The sequence below is a fragment of the Astatotilapia calliptera genome, chromosome 1, assembly GCF_900246225.1.
Source record: "Astatotilapia calliptera chromosome 1, fAstCal1.2, whole genome shotgun sequence".
Lineage (NCBI taxonomy): Eukaryota > Metazoa > Chordata > Actinopteri > Cichliformes > Cichlidae > Astatotilapia > Astatotilapia calliptera.
This window is the reverse complement of record NC_039302.1, coordinates 14086731-14099852: the sequence shown is the minus strand read 5'-3', so window position 1 is coordinate 14099852 and position 13122 is coordinate 14086731.

Below are 13122 nucleotides of genomic sequence, written 5' to 3'. Positions count from 1 at the left end.
CTGTTTGCCTTTTCTCTGCTTTGCCTTTTTCCCCCCTCACAGCCAACAATATGCAACAGCTATTTTCCTGCAAGTACAGGACAGTCACAGCGTGACTAAACAAGATTTCACAGAGACAATAGTTATTTGGCCCAAACATCAGCTAAAAATCAGCCGCAACTGCCAGCTTCTTCTTTTTTTTTTCTGTCAGGGAAATGCTGCATTCTGCTGCACTGCACATAATAGCTTTTAGGTCATGGAAAGATATTCATCTGGAGCTTCCAAAGATTAGGAAGCCAACTGCTTTGCTATGTCTTATGGTAATGAATGGTTGTTTTTAATAAGCTGCCTCTCTCTCAGGAAGTGAGACTAATATCTCAGCCTAAGTAGCAGGGTCACTCAGGTCAAATCCAGATGAAATTGCTGCTCACTTTTAATTCCAAAATCTTATCTAATGAAACATAAAAGGAAAAAAAATTAAATATTAAAACCTTTTCTGTGGTATTAGAGTGCCAACGTAATGACTACATTATGAAACACACTGTTCTTTAAGTTAAACTTGCGTTGAACTTAAATATTTGCTTTCATGGTTTGCAAAAAAATGTTTATTTTATGAAAATGATTAGGTCCAGTCAAACATAAAAGTCCCAGAGGGAACATTTCCACTGACTCTAGGTTAAATGTTAGTTGAATAATAGCATTAGATGAAGGATCAATCTCCTCTTCCCAATAAAGCTCATCAAACACTACTTTAATTAGCAGATGTGACTTATCAAATACATCTTTGAGACTAATAAAACATTATTTGCATGTTTTAATAGATCAAAGTGCACTAAATTGAAGGTTATTCTTAAAATATTCATACCACAGCTTAATGAGCAGTTCATTTTCACCCAGGCTTTACCATCTCACTGGCAGCAGGTATAAAAATAACTAAAGTGAACATAGGTTCACTAGTGGGGCTGCTTTATACTTCAAGGGCTGCTCCAAAGCTCATATACTATTCACATTTTGAGTGTTGTACTCAGCATTGAGGAGGGAAGTCACATCTGCCCCAGTGTTTCCCTTCTCAACCTTCAGAGGTCCATCCCCTCTATTTCCAAAATTAAGCAAGTATGCAAGAGGGACCCCAGATCGATGAACACTCATCAGCCTCGCCATCTGGCCCCAGTTTGTTTTCTTAGCAAATGAAGCTGATTATTGAGCAGGGCGGCTAATGGCATTGAAATCTACTGGGCTGCTCCTGGTTTACTTGGCCATCTGAATTTTCCAGAGAAATTTGTATAATAACAGGTATTGAAAGAGCTTCAGATGCAACCCATTTAGTACGCAAGCATAGCGACATAATGGCTGATAGTGCATGCAGGTGTTTTTAGTCAGCTTTTTATCGCCCACACATAACTGATTTGGGTGTGGTTATAAGTGAAATATGCTTGAAAACCTCTACAGAGAGCTGTGCAGCTGCAGTTTTTTTCTGGCCTCGTGTGAGCTAAAGTTACAATCTCTTATCACCTGAGAGCAGGACAGCAATATGGCCGTGCCTACCTCATCGTGTAGTTCACCCAGAATTGAAATACAATGAAAATAAATGAATTGTTCATGGGATCTATTTGTATGTCGGATTCTTTAAGTGTGCTGTCTCCTTCTGTTTGTCAGCTTTATGTTGTTGTTCATGCCACCTGTTTTTGACAAAAGTCTAAAAAAGCCAAGATGACTTCATATTCTGATTTAAATTTTATTCTACTTTACCAATAGTTAAAAATGTTTCAAGAAGGAGCATTGACTGTATAACTCAGTGTCCAGCACAGCTATCATTTCTATACATTATATACAGATACTGCAGCAGATGGTTTCTTCCTGTTGAGTCTTTCTTTCTCACTGTCGCTAAGTGCTTCATTGTAGGGGGCTGTTTGGTTGGTAGGATTTCTATGTATTATTGCATGTTCTTTACTTTACAATATAAAGTGTCTTGAGGTGACTCTTGGTTTGGTTTGTCATTCTATAAATGACATTAAACTGAACTGAAATGAATAAAGTATGAATAAGTAAGAGTAATGAAGTATGAATCGAGTAAATAGAACAGTGGGGGTTGTTTCCATAATTTAAGACATCCAGACATTTTAAGGTTATCTGCTCATTTTTACCAACTTTGAAAAAAACAAAACAAAACAGTTCTTCTGTACTCCACCTGCTTTACACAGGGATGTAAATTGTCAGATATGCACTGTGGTGCTAAATGCTGTATTCTCCCCAGCCAGAAAGACCCCTCACCCCACACAGATGTTCATCCAATTCCCTGAGTTCAATGAAAGCACCCAGAGCAACCACTAAGTCATGATTGCAGTGACAAGGACACAATCCTACAACACCTTCACAAGCACAACTACTGCTAGTTCTGTTGGATTAAATTTATGATGAAGCTTAACCTGACATGACAGATGGTTTATTACACAAAACCATCTGAGAATTTAACCTTGAAAACTGGAATGGGGTGGGCATTTTCAAAATATATTTGGCAGGTGTTTGGATGAGCCATCTGTCTATCACAGGCTACCTTCAACCAATTGCAAGTGTACCCTATCATACTTTTGTCAAAGCCAGACTGAAAAAGAGCAAAAGTAAATGTTGAAGCAAAGCCAAATCAAGTCAAAATCCAGCTCCCTTGCAGGTGAAATAAGACACTGAAGTCATTTTATTAACTACTATAGAGGGCTTATTTTACCTCTGTGATATTCCCATAGCCCATTTTCACTAAAGGGGTGTGGGAGTAACGCAAAACCCCCTCTCCTCTTGAACAAGTATCCCATTAGCTTCATTTTTAAGATGCGGTTTTAGGTCTAGTGGTAGTTCAGTATGTTTTAACTGAAGTTTCTAAAGGTCTGAAATAGCCAAATATTCTGTGCTTGTGCTATCAATCACTTGTCTACTTAATAGCAAATGAATTGGAAGAGAAGTTTGTCTAACATGTGGTTAACATTATTAAAGGGTGTATTTTGACCCAAATCATGCACTATGCCTAACCAAAGAGTGACGTGCCAAGTTATGGCTAAAGACGGTTATACTGAACATTTTTCATTTATAATATCTAAAACTGCTAAAATCACTGTTTATTTTGGCTTCAAAATATTACACTATTAGCAGATCAGTCTATCTTCTCCAGCTAACTTTCAGTTTTACATTGTGATGTTGACTCTCACCACAGTCGGCAGACAGTGGCAGGCACTCGTTGTTGCATTAACGAAGCTGAATGATCTGATTTCCTCACAGAGAAGAGAGTTCTCTCCGTGAATACCACTCAATTAGAGTACTTCCTCAAATATAATAAGAACTTTATTTTATTTTTATTCTCAAGAAAACTCACGGAGCCAATTCATCACATGGCTACTGAGAAATATATGCCTTTTTGGATACTCATGCTGAAGGAAAACAGACACGTGTAACCTGGTACCTGAGTTACCAGTGCAGACATGAAATGCACTTCTAAGTACATTATATGTGACTCATAGACAAGGAGAAGTAAACTTCCATACTGTTCATGCTTCTCAGGATCCCTGGGAAGCATACAAACAGCAATCTATTGTGTGATGTTCAACAGGCCCCATTTCAGAGAGTGTTGCTGGCAGACCTTTGTGCTGTGTCATTCATTTGATGTAGGTGGTCCTCAGCTAGAAAAGCTGATGTCACTGCTGAACACCAATAAGGATTTAGCATTTTTTGAAATAAAATTGCTGTTATTTTTGTGGGCCTGGTGGTTGTGTTGCCAAGTAACTGTTAATTATTTTCTCAAATATTAATTTGAATGTTGTGTTTTCAGCTACTGAAAGCAAAGGACTTGTCGAACAGGTTTTTTAGGTGCTAACAAACTTGGTTATTGTTGTACTGCTTATACATAAACACATCTACACATATATACTCACTATCACATGCATATATTCAGTCAACAAAGTGTGTATAAAGTATAAAGCCATGAAAACCATTAGGTTCTTGTGAGTTTTTTCTGTGATTAAATCAACCAGCTGCAGTTTTACTTTGACTTATTCCAGACAGCCCAACCTCCTCCTTGAAATGGGCCACGTGACAACCCTTAAGGAAATAAATGCCGTTGAAAATTTAACGGTAGAAAGTGCCCATCCCCCAAGAAGTCTATTGACACTACCCTCTGGCCGGTGCCTGTGTTTGTGTGAAGCACACGCCAGCAGTCCAGCCCCTCCCATTCAGAAAGATATACTTCATTAGCTTTCTCAATACCCAAGCTTCTTTTATTGCTCTTTAACCCAGCTGCCTGCCTTTCAAAACTGTCCATACAAATTCAGTTGTGTAACTCAAAAATTATGGCCTTGAACGGCTTTGACACAATAAAAAGAGCAAGTAATGTATCAAAAATACATTATTATTATTATTTTTGACTAAATAAAGACAAGCAGTCTTTGCCGGCATACTCACAGAGTTCTGGATTTTTTGTTAGAAGAGATTTTGAACGTACGCTCGTGAATGCTACAAGATATCTACTAATCTAATGCACATACATCTTTATATGTTTTTGTGTTTATCAGTATATAATGTGATCATACAGTGATCTGAAAAACACATCCTCCTTTATTTTGGCACATTGTTATAAGTGTCTGACTTCTGTTTAAGTCATTACGCAGTATTTATTTTTGTGCTTAAAATCACTTGTAAATACTGTATAATCAGATGGTATATATACGCGATTTCTGCATAGTACTCATTCTTCTCCAATATAAGAGCATTTTAAATAATTTTCCACAATATCTTTATTTTTAAATGTCCTTTATCATCTTGGGAGAGTGATAGAAAGTGGTTGTATATCATATAGAAAATGTAAATTCATACAGGGATATTTCATTGGTCAAAACAGCTAAACACTATGAAACGTCATGATGTGATTGGTTGAAATGCAGGAATCAGATTTTTGGTCCTGTTTGAATGATGCAGCCGCCAGATGCCAGGGTTGCTGGGGTCCCACTCACAGCAGAGTATTGCCAAGAAAATCTCTTCATCCGTTAAAATACCGTGAAGCCCTGTAACTCAAGATCAATAGCTCTGAGACAGGATGTGATATAGTTCTCCGGTCAGCTGATGCACACTGTGTGAGTGAACAATTCCAACAATAGTGAGAGCACGTGCCCCATTGTTGCAGTGAAACTGAGACATAAGGCCTTTCCCCTGGGGTTTCCTTCCACCTCCCATCTGTCTTTGTGCCTTTGATTGGTAGACAGCATGTGGTTCCAACGGTGTCTAAACAATGTCAAGACCTTTGGAAATGTTTTGGTTTAAAAACCCACAGCCAGCAGAATTTATTCGCACACAGTATGTGGCTGTTTTAACTAGACCATAAAAGTATAAAATATGCTGCTGCTGAGCAATACCACTATGTTGCTATTAATGTAGAGCAACATTTTTTTGTTTTGTTTTTATTTTAACGTTTTTTAACCTCAAATTACAAAAAAGTCACAATTAAATAATACATGTAAATACAATTAAATATAAAATAAAAATGTACATACTTGCATATATATACAGAAATAAATCTGATAGCTTGCATTTGAAATACTCCCTCAGAATCGTCCTTTGTTTATTGTTACTTCAGTTTCACCTCACTTTTCAGTAATTAACATGACCATCTGCTCAATGAGAAAAGTGTGTTCAAATTCATCTAGAACACTAAAACAAAAATGTAACACGTTTGGGGGACCAACTTCCGTCAAAAGATGGATCTCAGAAATCCATTTTTTATTCACATTACACCATAGTAAAACATGTGTTTGGACACAGAAAATTTACAATGATAAGAATTAAAAGTGTATTCTAAAGTTAAAACTTTAGAAATTGATGGTAACAACACATAAAAAAAAGAAAAACGTTGGAATAGCATCATGTTTACCACTTCTTCCCTACTTCTTTTAACAACAGTCCATATATTTCTGGGAACAAAAGAGCATTTGCTGGACTGGTCTTCAGTCTGCTCAACAGTCCTGTTTAGCAGTTCTGAGTCTTCTTGTATTTTCAATTTAATAATCCTCTAAATGTTTTCAGTTGGTCAGTTCAGCACCCAGAGTCCTCTACTACAAAGCCATGCAGTAGAGCAGTGGTCCCCAACCTTTTTTGCGCCACGGACCAGTTTATTCCAGACAATATTTTCACGGACCGACCTTTAAGGTGTCGCGGATAAATACAACAAAATAAAACTAGTATTAGAATTTATTTATTCATAAAACACGTGAAAAGACCCAGGAAAACCGTGTTAACGATAAAAACAATAACAAAATAATGCTAAAAACCGCTAAAAACCCTGAAAACCATACATTTCACACCTGAGCCTCAACTCTACCAACTCAACGGTACCAAACGACTCACGGACCGGTACCGGTCCGAGGCCCAGGGGTTGGGGACCGCTGCAGTAGAGGGTTTAGCATTGTTGTGCTAAAACATGCAAGGTGTTCACAAGACCTTCGGAGAGAAGTCATTTGGATGGGAGCACGTGTTTTTCTAAAACAGTGGAAAGTCACCATCAATACCTTTCAAGATTCATGGTGCTCTTCCTCATGTACACACTGCCAATAGGAACCAATGTACCCCCATACCATCAGAGTTACAGGCTTTTGAAGTAAGTACTGACACACCAGATTTTCTGTCTTCTCTTTAGTTTGAAGGATGCTGCATTTTCCAAAAAGAATTTCAAATTTCAATTTGTCAGATCACAAAATAGTTTTCCACTTTTCCTCGGGCCATTTCTAGTGAAATGTGCCCCAGAGAAGCTGCCCTCTTCTTTGCCTGATAAAGCGTTAACCTGTATTTTTGAATGAGATGGGAAATTGTGTTCAAAGAAAAGTATTTGTGGAAGTGTTCCTGAGCCCATGTAGTGATTTCCATGGCAGAAACACACCAGTTTGCAGTAAAATCTTGGCATCCAATACCGATGTTCAACCTTGTGCACAGAGATTTCTCCAGATTCTCTGAATCTGTTGAAGGTATTATGAACTCTAGATTATGATTAATTATAGCATTCGCACTTTTACGTTTATTCTGACATTGTTCAACAATTTATAGATGCAGTTTTTGCAGATCAGTGAACCTCTGCCAGTCTTCACCTCTGAGAAACTCTCAGATGCTCTTTTTACACCCACCCATTGACCTGTTGCCAGTTAAATTAATTTGTTACAAAGTCTTCCAACAGTTGTTTCTTTTTGATACTACTTACTTTTCCAGCCTTTTGTTGACCCCAGTCCCAACATTTTTTGAGCAAAGTTGCTACCATCAAATTCAGAGTAAGCTAATATTTTTCTTAAAATGATAAATTATCTAGGTTCAAACATTTCACATAGTTAATATGTTTTGCATTTATGGTCTGTACCACACTTTTCACAAGTGTTTTCCAGAGGGGGTCACGAGCTGTTCCTTAGGCCTGTGTGACTGAGGTCAAAGTCATTCTGTTGTGTTTTGTTTATTTCATCTTAATCTGTGAACATGGAATAACTTACCTGTAGCTGCATGCTATTTATTTTCCAGACTATGTTTTTCATTACAAGCCTGCCCTATTAATCACTACAGTCCCTAGTCATTGCCACTTCCAGCATTAACCCTCTCAGGCTCAAATTAAACTTTTCGTTGTTAATGCACAACCAAGTCCTGCAGTGGTACTTCTGAGTTTAAAAAAAACAAACTCATAAAATATGTATGTGGGGTAATCAGGTTGTTAGTTTTTAACTGTTGCAAATCGGCAACGCCTGCCTTGAGATGGTTAATGAATGGCTTTATACTACTTTACCAGCATTAGTTTTAAAAGCCAAAGACATGTAGATATTTCTCAAGACTGATGGGATTCTTTATTTCCATTCAGTTTTATTTACATAGCACCAAATCACAACAACAGTTGCCTCAAGGTGCTTTAAAGATCCTACACTAACTTGGGGGGTAAAAATGCAAAATACTGCAACTCAAATTTATGTTGCAAATTAATTGCCAATGTGACTGTCAATCTAGTTTTATCAGAACCAAAAGTGCAATTTGGATATTTTTTCTTTCTTTCTTTTCTTTCTTCCAGAATCTTGTATTAGCTTGTTGGTGCACTGGCTTCAGCTGTTGAGTTCTACATTTGTTCATGAGCTTTTTTCCACACGCATTCAGACTCTTGTATCTTCACTCTCACAAGAGGAAGATACACTTTTCATTATTCGTTAGCTATTAACAAAAACACGAGCGTGTTCAAATAATTGTTTTTAAATCTGCACACAACAGCGAGACTACAGGAAAGATTCGATTTTTCTAATATGCAAACTATATATTCTCTATTCATTAACACGTCACCATGAAAGCAAAATAAAAAAAAATGGATTTCTTAGTATGTCGAAAAAAATTATATAAATATAAACAAAAATTATAAATCTTTTTTTTTTTTTAACTTTGGTGGACTGATGCAGTCTTCTGGCATTTTAGCCCTTCAGTGACATTTGTTTGCGTGATATTATTTGAACTGGGTCAGAAAACGTTTGTGTTCCAATACAAGCTCTTAGGGAAATTAATGGGTCACATTTGTTCACACAAGTGCGCGTTGTCTGGGAGGCATCTTGCCCTGGTTTACCTCTGGGTGATGATGGAATTATTTGATAAAGTTATCAGCCACAATGTTAAACCCACATACAATATTCTTCAGGTGCCTTGAAAGCCACTAAGACATCCCTGAACATGGGCCTCGACCTGCATGTGTAACACTTGTCAAATTCTCAATCAAATTGAAATCTGGGAATCATGACCTGAGGGTTCCTAATAGATCATTGAATTGTAACACTTTGGTCCTTATTGTTCATTTAACCTGGCTTTAATATTGTGTCTGATTTAAATGCTTTTCCTTCTGTATTTTTCTTCTTCTTGAATTCTTGAAGCGTAATGCACAAACGTAGCCTTAGATTTGCTCCAGCTGGTTGCTGAGAGTATTTTTCTCTTTTGTTTGCTTGTTTTTGGTGAAATAATTGCCTCACCTTAATCTTCTTTTTCTTGCAACCAGCAATTTCTGGGTTATTTTTGTTATTGTTGTTGTTGTTTTCACTGCTGATAGTTTTTATTTAACCGTTGGCACTTTTACGTACCCATCAGTATTTTTATCCACACTTACTTCTGTATAGATTGGGAACTCCTCCTGCACTAGTATGATGTGTTTCTTTCTCTCAGAACATCAATACAAACCTTGTTAGATATATTGTGCATTACATAAACTAATATAATGTTGCCAGTGAGAACCCTTCATTGCGTTGTTTGTTCTATCATAGGGTTGCTACCAAACTATAGATGCCTTACTGGCATTTGAATTAACTGTCTGTGGCTTGTGGGTGTCTTACCCTGAAATGAAATTTGTATATTCACAGAATATACATTTTTATTAAAAAAAAAAACAGTAGTTGTCATAATTTGTGGGAAAACTATCACAAAGTTTTTGTAAGATTCAAATCTTAGCTGTACCACATTCGTATAGATATATCTCAACCTACAATTTGAATTTACCCTGCACATTACACCTTTACTATATTGCTGTTAGGCATCCGGAAAATCCAAATCCAGTGGCGTGAAATGGGACAGTCTTATTGTGTTGCAACGATTATGCCTATATGTACCTTCATAGGTCATACTGATATGAAGGTAATTGAAGGTGCTGTTGTGGTGTGAAGAAAGACTTCATCTATTTTGTATTCAGTACACTAGAGTTTGTTAATGTTTTTTTAAAGCCGTTGATGACAAATATAATTAATAGTCTGAATCATACTTTTAGCTCCCAGATATTAGTCTGGGAGCAAACAGAAACAGTCATACTGGTTCAGATAGCAGGAATACTATCTCTTCATCCAAATAGTTTCAGTCTGATTTGGCAAGGGTCGAAGATGTCTAGAGTAGATGTCTGCCATTGCTGCAATACAATGTCTCACACCAGTGAGTCCATATATTAAAAAAGTCAGCAGCATTCCAATATGTTCTTGTTTCTGTTATTGCAGAGACCTATAGCTTGATTACTTTTTAAAGAAAGGCACTTCAAGCTGATGTATACTTTATATCATAAAATGGAATATCAGAAAAAGGTAACTCTGGGTCCAGGATTTATTACCATAAGATAAGACTGGCATTGTTTTTGTTTTTATTACTTTGCTTAGGATAAATAATCATTTTCCCCAAAATATTTCCTGATTGTAATCTCTCATTTGGGTACCCCTGTGAAATATGTATTGTGCACTGTATTGCATGCATGCATATGCTATCTAACAAAGGTTTCAAAATGTTGTCTGTTGCTAATTAATGAAATAAAGCAATGATTTTTTCCATATTTTTAACTATGTAATGTTTTATTAGATAATATACTTTTACATAAAAGCATTTATTCTCTGTTTATTTTGTTATACCTTCATTCTTATTAGCTGACGTCCCAACTGATACAAAATTCTCAGAAATATCAATCACAGGCTTTGCAATTCATACTTTTTTCCAAGCTAATATTACCTTTCTCATCCCAAAATGCAGAAGCAATAATGAGTAGAAGCATCAATCTAACTTTCTGACACTTTACGCTTGAAGAAGAATTTTCATGTCAGGCAATAACTGCTAGTGAGCCTCAGTGGCACAAGCTCTGGGTCTGTGCCTACACCAAAGCCTAATGGGATAAATCAGCTCTTGCATAACTGGGGGCAATCACTCACTTCGTCTCCTTTCTGACAGGACTCAGTTATGGCTTCTGGGTAATATCATTTCTGTTATCTTAAGATATCAAATTTCTGTCTTTATTGGGAAAGACCTTAGCAAATGGAAGACAGTTTGCTTGCCTTGGCAAGGCAGGATGAAAAATGAAAGCATATTTATCCACCTCACAAGCCACATTTAGGATTGAGAGCTCAGGACTTTAGTGACACATTTAAGGAATCAAAATATTTCACTAACTTTGGTGTTGTGGCTCTTTTTTAAAAGCTTACTTATACTGCCTAATAGATGCAGAACTTCTCTAGAGACCTTCAGATTTATGATAGTAGGCCATAGGCCATGAGAATAATTAAACAATAGGCTTCCCAAAATTTGTTTTTTATAATAACAATAATAACAATGTTGATGGTGTGCACAAAATAGCAGTATAATGGATATATGGATTTTATCAATACAGTTAAGTATGGACTTAAAACTTAAAAAACATATAGTTAGGGCTGGATCAGCTGACCCTGGATCCTTCCTTAGTTATGCTGCAATAGGTGTAGGCTGCTAGGGGATTCCCATGATGCATTGAGTATTTCTTTTTCATGTGTTAAAAAGAAATCATTGAATCATACTTGTTATTAATCTCTGGCTCTTTTCCACAGAATGTCTTTTATTCTTTCTTCCTTCTCTCACCCCAACCGGTCGCAGCAGATAGCCGCCCCTCCCTGAGCCTGGTACTGCCGGAGGTTTCTTCCTGTTAAAAATAAGTATTTCCTTCCCACTGTCGCCAAAGTGCTTGCTCATATGATCGTTGGGTTTTTCTCTTTATGTATTATTGTAGGGTCTAATTACAATATAAAGCACCCGGAGGTGACTGTTGATGTGATTTGGCACTATATACATGTAAATAAAACTGAATTGAATTGAGTTGAACTGAAAGAGATTTGTGTGCTTGAGAGGAGTTTTGTCCAGATGACCACTCCCTCCCCTTAGATTTACATATACATCCAGGTACACTGCATTTGACTGTAAAAAATTTAAATATGATACATTTGCTATGTTCTTACTTTCTCACCACCTATCCTTTTCAGGAAACCAAACATGTTAGAACAGGCAGGCCAAGACTTCCTGGTAGCTCAGAAAATGCCTGGTAACCTGATTAAGGTTATGCTATGATATGATATTTGAATCCTAATCATTATCTTTTCCATTCTCTTCTTTAGATCTAACCAAATGCAAAAGAATAATAACTAAAAGTCTAAAAATCCTGTTTTATATAACTGCAGTCACAGTCTCCTGTATTAATATCTTATGGATTAGAGCTCCACCACCCTGCCTGCCTACCTCCTTACCTGAATGTCATCTGTCTTTTAAACTGTAATGTATTTTGTCTGAGAGAAAATACACTTCCTTTGAAAAAAAATGTGAAAGCTCTTTACCTGTATGGAAACATTTTTAGGAAACAGGACTGAACTGTAGACTGCCGTATTCTAATTTAGGCAACTTGTATCTATTCCTACCTGATGACTTTGTGCTGTTTTATTTTTATTGCCATAGATGATGTGAAGCAGTGGAACGAAAAGGTAAAAAAGGAAAAACCTCTGAAGAAAGTCACTGTGCAAAACTATTAATGCCGCTGGCTTTAGCACAGCAAGAAAGCCTAACACACTGATCAGAAGACTTATGGTTCATCAGGAAAAATCTACTGATGTCAGATCTACCACTGTGAATGAAATCAGTTGTGCTAACACTCTTTCCACACTTCTTTTGGCAGGACAGAGTGATGCTTTGGTGTAAGAGTCCAAAAACATAACAGAAAAAAACTGATTTCTTGCAGCATTACACATAAAAATAGAATTAGAAGTAACTATTTGGAGAATCCTGCTGAGTGGTGTAACTCCCAAAAGGGATAAAACTACCATTCAGTGAAATCTTGTCAGTACAAAAAAGATAAGAAGTGCGGGGATAAAATGTTGGAATTGTGTTTTACAAGAGGTTACATGGTGCTGCACCAAAAACACTATTGTGATTCCTTTGATTGCAACCATCCAACCAATCTGGAAAAAAAGCACAAGGAGGGTTTCATTTCAGCACTGTATACAGTGGGGCAAAAAAGTATTTAGTCAGCCACCGATTGTGCAAGTTCCCCCACCTAAAGTGATGACAGAGGTCAGTAATTTGCACCAGAGGTACACTTCAACTGTGAGAGACAGAATGTGAAAAAAAAATCCATGAATTCACATGGTAGGATTTGTAAAGAATTTATTCGTAAATTAGGGGGGAAAATAAGTATTTGGTCACCTCAAACAAGGAAAATCTCTGGCTCTCACAGACCTGTAACGTCCTCTGTAAGAAGCTTTTCTGTCCCCCACTCGTTACCTGTATGAATGGCACCTGTTTGAACTCATCATCTGTATAAAAGACACCTGTCCACAGCCTCAAACAGTCAGACTCCAA